The sequence below is a fragment of the Sceloporus occidentalis genome, unplaced genomic scaffold, assembly GCF_023333645.1.
Source record: "Sceloporus occidentalis isolate IW3139 unplaced genomic scaffold, rSceOcc1.0.p SCAF_5, whole genome shotgun sequence".
NCBI lineage: Eukaryota > Metazoa > Chordata > Lepidosauria > Squamata > Phrynosomatidae > Sceloporus > Sceloporus occidentalis.
The window spans coordinates 102,884,687-102,897,290 of record NW_028316985.1 but is presented as its reverse complement, the minus strand read 5'-3'; the positions used below and the strand labels follow the sequence as shown (position 1 = coordinate 102,897,290).

The window sequence follows — 12,604 nt, the reverse complement described above, 5'->3', positions numbered from 1 at the left end:
GGAAATGGGTGATTTCAATTGCCAAGGTATCAGGGAATGAATGTTTGGTTTTCTGAACTGAGGAAAAGGAGCCAGTCAAAAAAACTGCTAAATGAAAAGGCCTTCACGCAAAGAATGTGGTCGCAGGAAAAGGATGAAGCAATAGGGTTACAAAGAAACAAAGGGTCAAATACTCTGTACTTCTCCTGTTATTTCTAGTTTGATACAAGGAGGTAAGAAAAGACATGTTTAACCTTCCATATTTTTGGTATTCCCAAGAAACAAAAAAACCATCATCACTGCTGTAGTCACAGTCTAGGAGCCAAAAACTATCAGAGGACCTCATCTCTCCTCTTCTGCCAACAAGTCTCTTTCAATACGGTTTTGGATGAAATGAGTACAGTACATTCTAAATACAAGTTATTTAGAAACAAAATAAAATATTATGAACACAAAATATGTAGTAACCGTTGGCTTTGTAATGCAGAACAATCTCCTCTCAGCTGGAGCTCTCTCAGCCTGCAACTGTGTCTTTACAGTGCTGTCCAAAGTTTACTGCATTCAGAGAGCTTTCTCCTTCTTGATTTCCTCCAATGTTTTGATGCGCACTTCCACCAAGTCCTTGGCTTTGCCAAAAAAAGGCGCGGAGGTGGGGAAAAGGAGGCGCGGAGGGCAGCAGCGCCGGAGGCCTTGAAGGCCTCCAGCGCCAGCATCCGGCTTCCGCCACCGTGGAACCTAAATGAATTTAAGTTTAACCTAAATGAATTTAAGTCTCCAGGACCAGATGAGCTACATCCAAGGGTATTAAAAGAAGCTTGTTTTCTGCTGCTCCAGAGACTAGGACCCGGAGCAATGGATGCAAGCTGCAGGAAAAGAGATTCCACCTCAACATTAGGAGGAATTTCCTGACAGTAAGGGCTGTTCGACAGTGGAACACACTTCCTAGGAGTGTAGTGGAGTCTCCATCCTTGGAGGTCTTCAAACGGAGCCTGGATGGCCATCTGTCGGGGATGCTTTGATCTGGATTTCCTGCATGGCAGGGGGTTGGACTGGATGGCCCTTGCGATCTCTTCCAACTCTATGATTCTATGATTCTATAAGCAGGGACCCTTTAACCAGTGCAACCAAGACCTTTCCTCACTACAGGGACAAGTCCCCTGTTGAGATCAGCTGTTTGGCAATATCTCAAATGGAAGCAAGTCAGATTCTGTGCTAGCACACTAAAAAGAGCCAAATTATGCAGCAAAGCAGAGCAGTTCTGTCCTGGGGATTTCTGACCCAGAGCTTTAATAGTAAATGTATGGTCCCTGAGAGACAGGTCAAAATAAAGCTGCTTCGAATCACTTAGGAGGTATGCTGTTTAAATGATGCATGCGTCCTAAGAGCCCGGAAGCAACGCCAAAGCCATGCTCGTCATTAGGACTGGAGCATGGCTTTGATGTTGCTTCTGGACTCTTAGGACGCATGCATTATTTAAACAGCGTACCTCCAAAGTGACCCAAAGCAGCTTTATTTTGGCCTGTCTGTATGGGCCCGCATAACTCTTTTTTTTAACCAGCATTAAAATATTTAGGGCACAAGTGTGCCTATCTCAATGAGATAACAGATAAATCTTCCAAGATCTTCACTGACTCCAGAATTTGCTTACTAACATAGCTTTCATGGATTGGGGCGTGTGGGGATCAGTTCCAATTAACAAAATAATTTGCATCTGCTAGGAATCTCTTTTGTTTTTACTCTTTTCATCTTTGTGCCCAAAACATGTAGAAGGGAGAAGTGCACATCTACAAATCAACAATTAATCCAAGGGGCTACTATGTACTAAAGCATACCCTGTGGACCCTTCTGAAGATTGCTTCAGCATAACAAGATATGAGTTGTTCTGAAGTCAGAACTTTAACAGGTTCATTTCTACCTCTTCTTATCAAAACATCAACCATACCAGCCTCTCCATTATGGGGGAAACCATCAAGACATAATTGACCTTTAACTCTTTGTTCCACAGGTTGGGATAAAACGCTTACCTAATTTCAACCTCTTTGCGGGGATTTCCTCGGATCCCACCATTTTCCGCTTCCGAAGAAGACGGTTTTTTCTCAGTAAAAGAAAACAGCCCTAACAAACATCAAGAGCACAGAAAAAAAAATCCAACTTGAAGCATTAAACATGGAAGGAGATCCTTTATACTCTCAAATGGAAAAGCAAATTTTACTGCTCTACTTCGACTTTCTTGGTCCCAAAAATCTTTTTCTTGCCTGCCTCTCATATTCCTAGCAATCTCAGGGTCACTGGGGATGTGGCCTGATAACACTAGTTTGATAGTCAGCAGTTCTTCTCAGGTGATCTTCAAACCATCCAAATGTAGCATTTAGACTATAATTCCTCCCACCTTCTCCCTTTGATTGCTTTAAAAAAAACTTTGTCTGATGAAGAAATATTGACTTTGAAACATGCTACAAAGAGAAGTGGCTATGCCTCCTGGTTAGCCCAAAACAGCTATAATCAGAACTTCTTGTTCTTGTTGTTTTTGCGTGAGTTGAAGTCATTTCCAACTTTAGGCAATCCTAAGGCAAACCTATAATGGAGTTTTCTTGGCAAGACATGTTCAGAGGAGGTTTGCCATTGTTTTCCCATGTCTGGGAGCATGTGACTTGCCCAAGTTCATCCAATAGGTTTTACAGCTCATCGGGGAATCAAACCCTGGTCTCCAGAGTCACAAGCCAATCTTCAAACCACTATGACACACTGGCTCATAATGACAAAAAAGACTTTGAAAATTGTCTCACAATCAACAAGCTTACCCTTGCATTTTATCTATGTTAATAAAACACTGTAAGAGCCAGTGTGGTATAGTGGTTTGGGTGCTGCAACTACGACTCTGTGAGTCTAAGGTCTGAATCCCTATTCAGCCACAGAAGACCAGTGGGAAATCTTGGTCAAGTCACACTCTCTTCTTAGCATTAGAGGAAGTCAATGACAAACCCCCTTTAAACTATCTTGCCAAGAAAACACAGTGAGTTCCTAAGTGATTTGAAAGCACACCACAACAAAAGAAACGTAGCTGTCTAAATAGGGCTTAAATGTCCCTAGTACAGACATGGAAATCATCCAACAAATGTATGTGGGGGACCCTGAAACTCCCCGTGTTCCTTACCACTCCTTATTCTGCTGACACAATTGCTAGGAGAGGGAGTGTCATGATTCCTACCCTACCCTTGGCCTGCTAGGATAGTGAATAGGACTTTATTTTATCAGTGACTCCTGACAAAGATAATGAATGGCAATTTCTAAAGATGCTAGAAAATAACTGTAGACAATGGTCCCTTTCTTACACAACACAAAGAACACTCACCTTTACATTAGCATCTGCTGTGCCATCTCTAGAACAAGATGTCAGCTCCATGCGGGGTTCCTCTTCATTTCCAGGGGCTGTTAAAACATCACATTAATTATTTTAAAATGAAAATTGCCACTCCTGACATCTGATGTGTTATGTAGGTCTTTCCCACCTTCTGAGGATAGGTTATGTAAGAGGACAACCCCCATATCAAGTAGTCGACTATCATGTTTGGAATGAATGAATAAATAATAATAATAATAATAATAATAATAATGCTACTTTATGGCAACAACATCCATAAAACATTGCAAAGTGAGGGGGATGGAAAGGATTACTGTCCGGAGCTGCAGTTCATCAACTCATCAACTCTGGAACGCCAGATTCTTTACCCGGTACTAAAGGAAAGTGAGTGATTTCTTCCGCTGCTCAAAAGAAATTGGTCACTCTAACATAAATGCACCATAGGGCACATTCATTTTCTCTCAGAACTAGTCTGGCCTCACCATATACACATCTGATAATATGTTTCCATTCCAGTTTATGTAACATGTCATATTGCTCATAGGTTGCAGCAACTAATGTTCAAGTGATACAAAAGACTACAAACAAGCCATTCTTCCAGATTCCAAAACAAATGAAAAGAAAGATTTAGAGAGACACATTCTATTGAATCCTAGAATAAATAAATGCACAACGATGGCCCCATACAGACAGGCCAAAATAAAGCTGCTTCGGATCACTTTAGAGGTATACTGTTTAAATGATGCATGCGTCCCAAGAGTCCAGAAGCCACACCAAAGCCATGCTCCAGTTCTAAGGACTGGGGCATGGCTTTGGTGCGGCTTCTGGCCTTTTAGGACGCATGCATCATTTAAACAACATAAAAACATAAATAAAACGCACACCTCATATAAAATTACCCTGTCCTGATTATTATGTTAAGAAGCCCACCTAAAAAAATGTTTTGCCTGCCAGCAAAAGGCAAGCATGGAAGGGCATTCCAGAGGTTGGGAGCAGCCACCAAGAAAGTTCTCTCTCATAACCTCACCATGCAAACCTATGATGGTGGTGGGACCGAAATAAAGCCTTCCCCTGAAGTTCTTAGGACTCTTGCAGGTTCATATGGGGAGATGCAGTCTCTCAATTAGTCTGTATGCTGGTCAAAACCAGCACTTTGAATTGTGCCCAGAAATCAATCAGTAGCCAGCAAAGCTGTTTCAAAAAGAGTTATATGCTCACTGTAACTGGCCCCAGCCAGCATTCTAGCTGCAGTGTTTTGAACCTGCTGAAGTTTCCAAACAGTTTCCAAAGGCAGCCCCACATAGAGTGCATTGCAGTAGTCCAAACAGGATGTAACCAAGGCATGGGTCACCATAGCCACATCTGATGTTTCAAGGTGCATTAGTTTTAACTGTGCAAATGAACTCCTTGCCACTGCTAAAACATGGGCATCCAGGCTCAGAGTTGAGTCCAGAAGCATAGCCAAGCTGCAAGCCTGATTGAAATTTCAGGGGGAGTATAACCTCATCCAGCATAGGCAAAATCGCTATTCATTGATCTGCCTTACAACTGACCAGGAGCACCCCTGTCTTGTCTAAAAATAGCAGGAACATCACATTTCTGTAACTGAAACATTCTCACAAAATTCTCTGTTGAAGTTAGTGGAATCCATTTCAGTAATTCAGCAAACATACCTCTCTTTGGTGATGTGTCTGCATTCTCCGGCTTATCTATTTTCTTTCCCAGTCTTTCAGCCAGGCTACGTTTTAAGGGAAGACCACTCTCTTCAATTTATGAGAAAAAGAAAAAAAAGATCATTTTAAGATTTTGCTTTGTTTGAAATTCCAGCTTTATATGTCTCTACTTTTTAGTATGCATATATTACACATAAACCTCTACTTCTGGTAGCAATTTTAGTACCTATTTGTTCATATTACTTTGTAATCCTTAATAAGAGGTGTGTGTGTGGCGGGGGGGGGGGGGAGAGAATACATGGCAGAGAATGCAGACACTAAGGTTATGGTAGTTAAAACCCATCTTGAGTTCTACTTGGTCCCACAATAATATATACTTTCACTTAATAATTTACCTGAATTCCAGAAATAAAGGATAAATTGAACACATTATCAGAACTTTGCTCATAAATGTGCCTCTAACAGAAGAAGAGTAAAATAACAAACATTCCAGAAGTATTTTTATACCCTTCAATTTTCCCAGCCGTTCTGCAAGAGTCAGTCGAATCTGAGGCTCTTCACCTAAGACAATGAAGTGCAAACAACATTAATATTTGCTTTTTCAAACAGGAACAACACAAAGACAGTAACATTGGTAGTTTGAATAAAGGCAAGTAACTGATCAAAGTACTCTATAAATAATCTATAGTGGAAGATTGCTGGATTACAAAATGCACTGTTTTCAGACAGAAGATACAAATTAAATTATGTATCTGACTAGACAGATTAGTGGATTACAAAAGCCTTTGAAATACAAAGAACACTTATCAAATAGAAAAGAATGCAAGCAAACTTACAGGATGCATATGGCTGGATTAGAAGGGCTAATATGGAAGGATGTGTGTTAAAGGAAACACAACTATGGCCCCATACAGACAGGCCAAAATAAAGCTGCTTCGGGTCACTTTGGAGGTATGCTGTTTAAATGATGCACGCGTCCTAAGAGTCCGGAAACTGCACCAATGTCACGATTCAGTGCTAATGACTGGAGTGTAGCTTTGATGCAGCTTCCGGACTCTTAGGACACATGCATCATTGAAACAGCATACCTCCAAAGTGACCCGAAGCAGCTCTATTTGGGCAGTCTGTATGGGGCCTATGTCTACATTATTAAATTTGGAAAAAAATATCCATTTTGTTCAAGGTGGGCTATCTGCAAGAATAGGTTGCAAATACTTTGTAGTTGAAATTAATACATCATTTTATACTATAAGACACTCCAAGCTTCTGTACAGTTAAATAGTATCATAAAATATCAACATTAAGCATGGAGTGCAATGAAAGACCATCAGAAGGTACAACACCTAGCTCAATAAACTGACACAACCTGACAGCTATTTTAAGTTGCTCAATAACCAACAACTGTATGAGAATGTAAAGTTCATTTTATTGAAGCAAACAAAGTTATGCCATCATAATGGCCCTTTGCAAATATGTAGAATATATGCAGATGTGTGGAATACACATACCTTTCGATTTTCTTCTGCAATCAAAAAACTAATTTAATCTAATACATTATACATTTAGCACCTACAAGTTAATGGTCATGATATTTTATAGTGTCTACTATTTGTACAATTTACAATTTTTAAAATCTAAGACAACGAATTTAATTGAATGCAATTCTGTCCTTTAAATGTCTTTGCATTGGCTTTACTGACGCTACTAGTTTACTGCCATTCATTTTTATTAAGCAGAGAGGTAACCTCACATTATACCTGCTAGAAAGCATATGTGCTGCCATATATACTTTGCTCTTGTTTTGGAAATAGCAGTGACAGACTATCACTACTACTAATGAGCAGTACAGAAGGACATCTACAGAAGCATGAGAGCTAAACTAAAGTCAGGAAAATTACCTTGTTTTGTAGATGAAGTTACAGTTCTGAGCACAGTCTGTACATTTTCTCTCTCTCGGTCTGGACGGGTCTGGGTTTGAGCAGCAACTTCAGAAGGACAGTGTAGTGAGGCGGATAGAGAGAGAGCTAGAGGGGCTAATGGGGACCAGGTGGAAAGGAAGGTGGAGGCGGAGCAAGAGGAGGAGTCGCAGGAGGAACTAGGAGGGGCTTCAGGAAGGATAAGAGGAGAGGGGCAGAATTGCGCGGGGAGAGAGAGGAGGCGCGGAAGAGGTGGTTGGGAAGCCGCGGCCGCGAGAGGGATAGCGACAGTGACTCGGAGTCCTCAGAGAGACGGAGGACCTGCCTTCCTCCAAAGGAGGTCTGGTGGCCGTGGGCGCGGGCCTCACGAGGAGGTACAGTTGAGAAACCCTCAGGTGGAGGGGGACTTGTTTTACCCAGATGCTGAATTGTGGAGACAGCCAGGAGGAGGACCCTTAGAGGGACAGTGGTGGGACCCTAAGGGAGACAAGTGGGAGGCCGGCCCTATTCCTGGAAAGAAGGAGAAAGCGGAGGTAGAGCCCCTGGAGAAACACGCGGGAGGCCGGCGCACTTGCCCAGAAGACCAAGAGGCCAGTGGACCGGGAAATCCTTGAGCCCTGAAGAGGCTTGCAGACCGACAGGCAAAGGGTCGAGGAATTGGACTTTGAGTTGGTTGGGGTGAAGAGTTGTGTTAAAAAGAGAGTTCCCATTAAAGTTTCTGTTTATATTGCAACCGGTGGTGTAAGTTTGTTACCCACGTGGAGTTCCTGTGTGTTTGGTACACGTGACCTGCCCATAATGCAGCCTGCCCCACCCACAGACAGTCTGAGATAAGTAAAAGAAAGCTACATCAAGCTGTACTACTGCCACTATTTAGGAACTATTGAGCACTTCAAGGATGGTATATTTAAAATTAGAACAGGTTGTACTGAAAGAAGTGAAGATTACTTCAAATTAAGCATGTCTAATACTGCATAACTTGAGAGTTCAAAGTATTTATATGTATCAATAAACCTTATAACAATCCCGAAAAATATGGAGTACTGCAAATATTCAACTTGCACCTCAGACATGAATTGCCCATAGGAAGTCATTATGCTATGGGCAATTCATGTCTGAGGTGCACATTGAATATGAGGCTTCAAAGGGGAGGGAAACAACAAGGATGTTACGGTGGGAGTCTACTACAGACCCCCAAGTCAGACTGAGGAATTGGATGATATCTTTCTAGAACAGATGACCACACAGTCAGAAAAGAGAGATGTAGTAGTGATGGGCGACTTCAACTACCCTGATATTTGCTGGAAGTCAAACTCAGCCAAATCCTCAAGGTCTAGCAAATTCCTCACTTGACTGGAAGACTATTTCATGGTCCAAAAGGTGGAAGAGGCAACAAGGGGGTCAGCTATTTTGGATCTGATCCTAAGCAACAAGGATGACTTGGTTAATGGGGTGCAAGTGGTGGGATCATTAGGTGGAAGTGACCATGTTCTCCTGGAGTTTGTTATACAATGGAAAGGAGAAGCCAGACATAGTCAAACATGCATTCTAGACCTCAGGAGAGTGGACTTCAGTAAAGTTATAGAAGTATTGAGGGTGATCCCTTGGTCAGAAATACTAAAAGATAAGGGAGTTCGGGATGGATGGGAGTTTCTCAAAAGAGAGATACTGAAAGCACAGTTTCAAACAGTTCCAGTGAGAAAGAAAAACGGGAGTTGTCTCAAGAAACCAGGATGGATGACTAAGGAACTTTCAACTGAGCTAAGTTTGAAACGGAACATGTATAAGAAATGGGAAATGGGGGAAATCACGAAAAAGGAATTCAAAGAAATAGCAGGCATGTGTAGGGGTAAAGTCAGAAAAGCTAAAGCGCAGAATGAACTCAGGCTTGCTAGAGAGGTTAAGAACAACAAAAAGGGCTGTGAACAGCTAGAAGGCAATGCCATGATCACAAAAAGTCAACACGAGTATCAGAGAAATAAGTCATGCCAGACAAATCTGATCTCTTTCTTTGATAAAATTACCAGCTTGGTAGATGAAGGGAATGCTGTGGATATAGTATATCTTGATTTCAGTAAGGCCTTTGACAAGGTTTCCCAAGATATTCTTGCAAACAAGCTTGTAAAATGTGAGCTAGACAAAGTAACTGTTAAATGGATCTGTAATTGGTTGAATGGCCGAACCCAAAGGGTGCTCGACAACGGCTCTTTTTCAGCCTGGAGAGAAGTGACCAGTGGGGTCCCATAGGGCTCTGTCCTGGGCCCAGTGTTATCCAACATCTTGATCAATGACCTGGATGACAGAATTGGGAGCATACTTATCAAATCTGCAGGTGACACCAAATTAGCAGGAATAGCTAATACTCCAGAGGACAGGATCAACATTCAAAATGACCTGGATAGACTAGAAAGCTGGGCCAAAGCTATCAAAATGAAATTCAACACAGAGAAATGTAAGGTACTGCACTTAGGGCAGAAAAATGAAATGCACAGATATAGTATGGGAGACACATTGCTGAATGAAAGTACATGTGGAAGGGATCTAGGAGTCCAAGTAGACCATAAGTTGAACATGAGTCAACAGTGCGATGCGGCAGCTAAAAAGGTCAATGCAATTTTAGGCTGCATCAATAAAAGTATAGTGTCTAGATCAAGAGAAGTAATAGTGCCACTGTATTCTGCTCTGATTAGGCCCCACCTGGAATATTATGTCCAGTTCTGGGCACCACAATTCAAAAAGGACATTGAGAAACTGGAACGTGTCCAAAGGACGGCGACTAAAACGGTGAAAGGTCTGGAAACCTTGCCCTATGAGGAACGACTCAGGGAGCTGGGGATGTTTAGCCTGGAGAAGAGAAGGTGAAGAGGTGATATGATAGCCCTGTTTAAATATTTGAAAGGATGTCATATTGAGGAGGGAGCAAGCTTGTTTTCTGTTGCTCCAGAGAACAGGACCCGGAACAATGGATGCAAACTACAGGAAAAGAGATTCCACCTCAACATTAGGAATCCTGACAGTAAGGGCTGACAGTAAGGGCTGTTCGACAGTGGAACACACTCCCTCAGAGTGTAGTGGATTCTCCTTCCTTGGAGGTCTTAAAGCAGAGGCTGGATGGCCATCTGTTGGGGATGCTTTGATTTGGACTTCCTGCATGGCAGGGGGTTGAACTGGATGGCCTGTGCGGTCTCTTCCAACTCTATGATTCTATGATTCTATGATTCTAATCTGTCATTATACCAGTACACCAGCAGTTCATTACTGTGACACTAATAATAGCCTTCTTATGAACAAAGCAACATACTCTCATAACTACCAAAGGAATCAGGCTTTTCAAACAAGGCCTCATTAAGTATCCTCCAAACTACGAGAGACACAGTGAGGAAAAATGTGAACTTACCAGCTTGCTGCGTTGATTTTACTTTCATTTTCTCTGATTTGATCTCCTCAAGGGTTTTGATGCCAAAATTCAAACCACCATCTGAAAAATATAGAAATTGAACTGATAAATGTGAGATCAGAGGTCAGAGAACAAACATTATGGTTCATTTCAATTATTACCGGGGGGGGGGGGGGGGGACCCAAGCATAAAGCTAGTGATGAGATACTGACCTCTCTTCACTTTAGCAGTGCAACCCAGAATAAACTAGTTTGCTCCCACTTTCCACAAAAATACCCAGTGAATGCAGGAATTAGTGAGTGCCGGGGAGGGGACGCCCAACCTCAGGCAACAGTGCACCACTGCAAGCTACCTCCCTGCCCTTCCTCACTCTCTTGGGTCTAACTCCTGGCAAAAGGCTTCTTGGAAGGGAGGAAGGAAGAACCAAGCATGGCAGCCCTGCCCACCACCCTCAACACCCTCACCTACCTTGGTTATCCCCTCCTCTGCCTCTTGACAGTTTCTTCTGCCGCGTCTGGCCTCCTTGCTTTCTGGCCAAAGGAGCCACCCCCTTCAGGAGACCAGCAGGAGGCAGAGGAGGCGATCACGCGGGCACACTACATGTGGTTTTCAGCTTACGCTGAAGCCACGCTGCAATACAATGAATGGCGCGTGTGCCCATGCCACTCGCTTTATGCTGGCGGGGGGGGGGGGTGCAGAACGGATCCCCGCATAAGGCAAGGGTCCACTGTACTAGTCTGCTTAGATTTACAGGCTATTAAATTGTTTGAGGGTAGAAGTTGTGATATTTTTTTCTGGCACAAAATGGCTGTGCATGTAGACAAGTAGACTGCATACATGGTTTTGGGCCCCCCCCCAAAAAAAAAAACCTGGCAATGTGATCTGCTTATTCTGATTACTCATTCTTTGTAAAAATGTAGGTCCTAATGTGTATTTGTCAGCACAAACTCTTATACTACAAGCCAGGCTGGAAAGATACTTGTCATGTTTCATGCAATATACCATATTCTGGTTTCTCCAAAATGCAATAGATGGTTTTTTAAAAGTGTTATTTATTTATTTCACTTTTATGCTGCCTTTCTCCAAAAATGGGATGCAAGGCAGTTCACAAGATAAAAATATTTTTAAAACTTTAAATCAAGAATATAAAAACAGTTACATTAATCTAATTAAAACAGTATAAAATGAACATAAAAACATAAATAAAACGCACACCTCATATAAAATTACCCTGTCCTGATTATTATGTTAAGAAGCCCACCTAAAAAAATGTTTTGCCTGCCAGCAAAAGGCAAGCATGGAAGGGCATTCCAGAGGTTGGGAGCAGCCACCAAGAAAGTTCTCTCTCATAACCTCACCATGCAAACCTATGATGGTGGTGGGACCGAAATAAAGCCTTCCCCTGAAGATCTTAGGACTCTAGCAGGTTCATATGGGGAGATGCAGTCTCTCAATTAGTCTGTATGCTGGTCAAGACCAGCACTTTGACTTGTGCCCAGAAATCAATCAGTAGCCAGCAAAGCTGTTTCAAAAAGAGTTATATGCTCACTGTAACTGGCCCCAGCCAGCATTCTAGCTGCAGTGTTTTGAACCTGCTGAAGTTTCCAAACAGTTTCCAAAGGCAGCCCCACATAGAGTGCATTGCAGTAGTCCAAACAGGATGTAACCAAGGCATGTGTCACCATAGCCACATCTGATGTTTCAAGGTGCATTAGTTTTAACTGTGCAAATGAACTCCTTGCCACTGCTAAAACATGGGCATCCAGGCTCAGAGTTGAGTCCAGAAGCATACCCAAGCTGCAAGCCTGACTGAAATTTCAGGGGGAGTATAACCTCATCCAGCATAGGCAAAATCGCTATTCATTGATCTGCCTTACAACTGACCAGGAGCACCCCTGTCTTGTCTAAAAATAGCAGGAACATCACATTTCTGTAACTGAAACATTCTCACAAAATTCTCTGTTGAAGTTAGTGGAATCCATTTCAGTAATTCAGCAAACATACCTCTCTTTGGTGATGTGTCTGCATTCTCCGGCATATCTATTTTCTTTCCCAGTCTTTCAGCCAGGCTACATTTTAAGGGAAGACCACTCTCTTCAATTTATGAGAAAAAGAAAAAAAAGATCATTTTAAGATTTTGCTTTGTTTGAAATTCCAGCTTTATATGTCTCTACTTTTTTAGTATGCATATATTACACATAAACCTCTACTTCTGGTAGCAATTTTAGTACCTATTTGTTCATATTACTTTGTAATCCTTAATAAGAGGTGTGTGTGT

The 12,604-nt window shown here is 42.1% G+C and overlaps 1 long non-coding RNA gene across 1 annotated transcript; it reads right to left on the bottom strand.

The window, feature by feature from the left end:
- Positions 1-1,795: 1,795 nt before the first annotated feature.
- Positions 1,796-10,409, bottom strand: LOC149312601 (uncharacterized). Its single transcript, XR_016281419.1, has 4 exons — positions 10,327-10,409; positions 5,521-5,574; positions 3,332-3,408; positions 1,796-2,094 (listed from the first exon to the last, which is right to left on the bottom strand). It is a non-coding gene; the product is annotated as an uncharacterized LOC149312601 (long non-coding RNA).
- Positions 10,410-12,604: the final 2,195 nt, after the last annotated feature.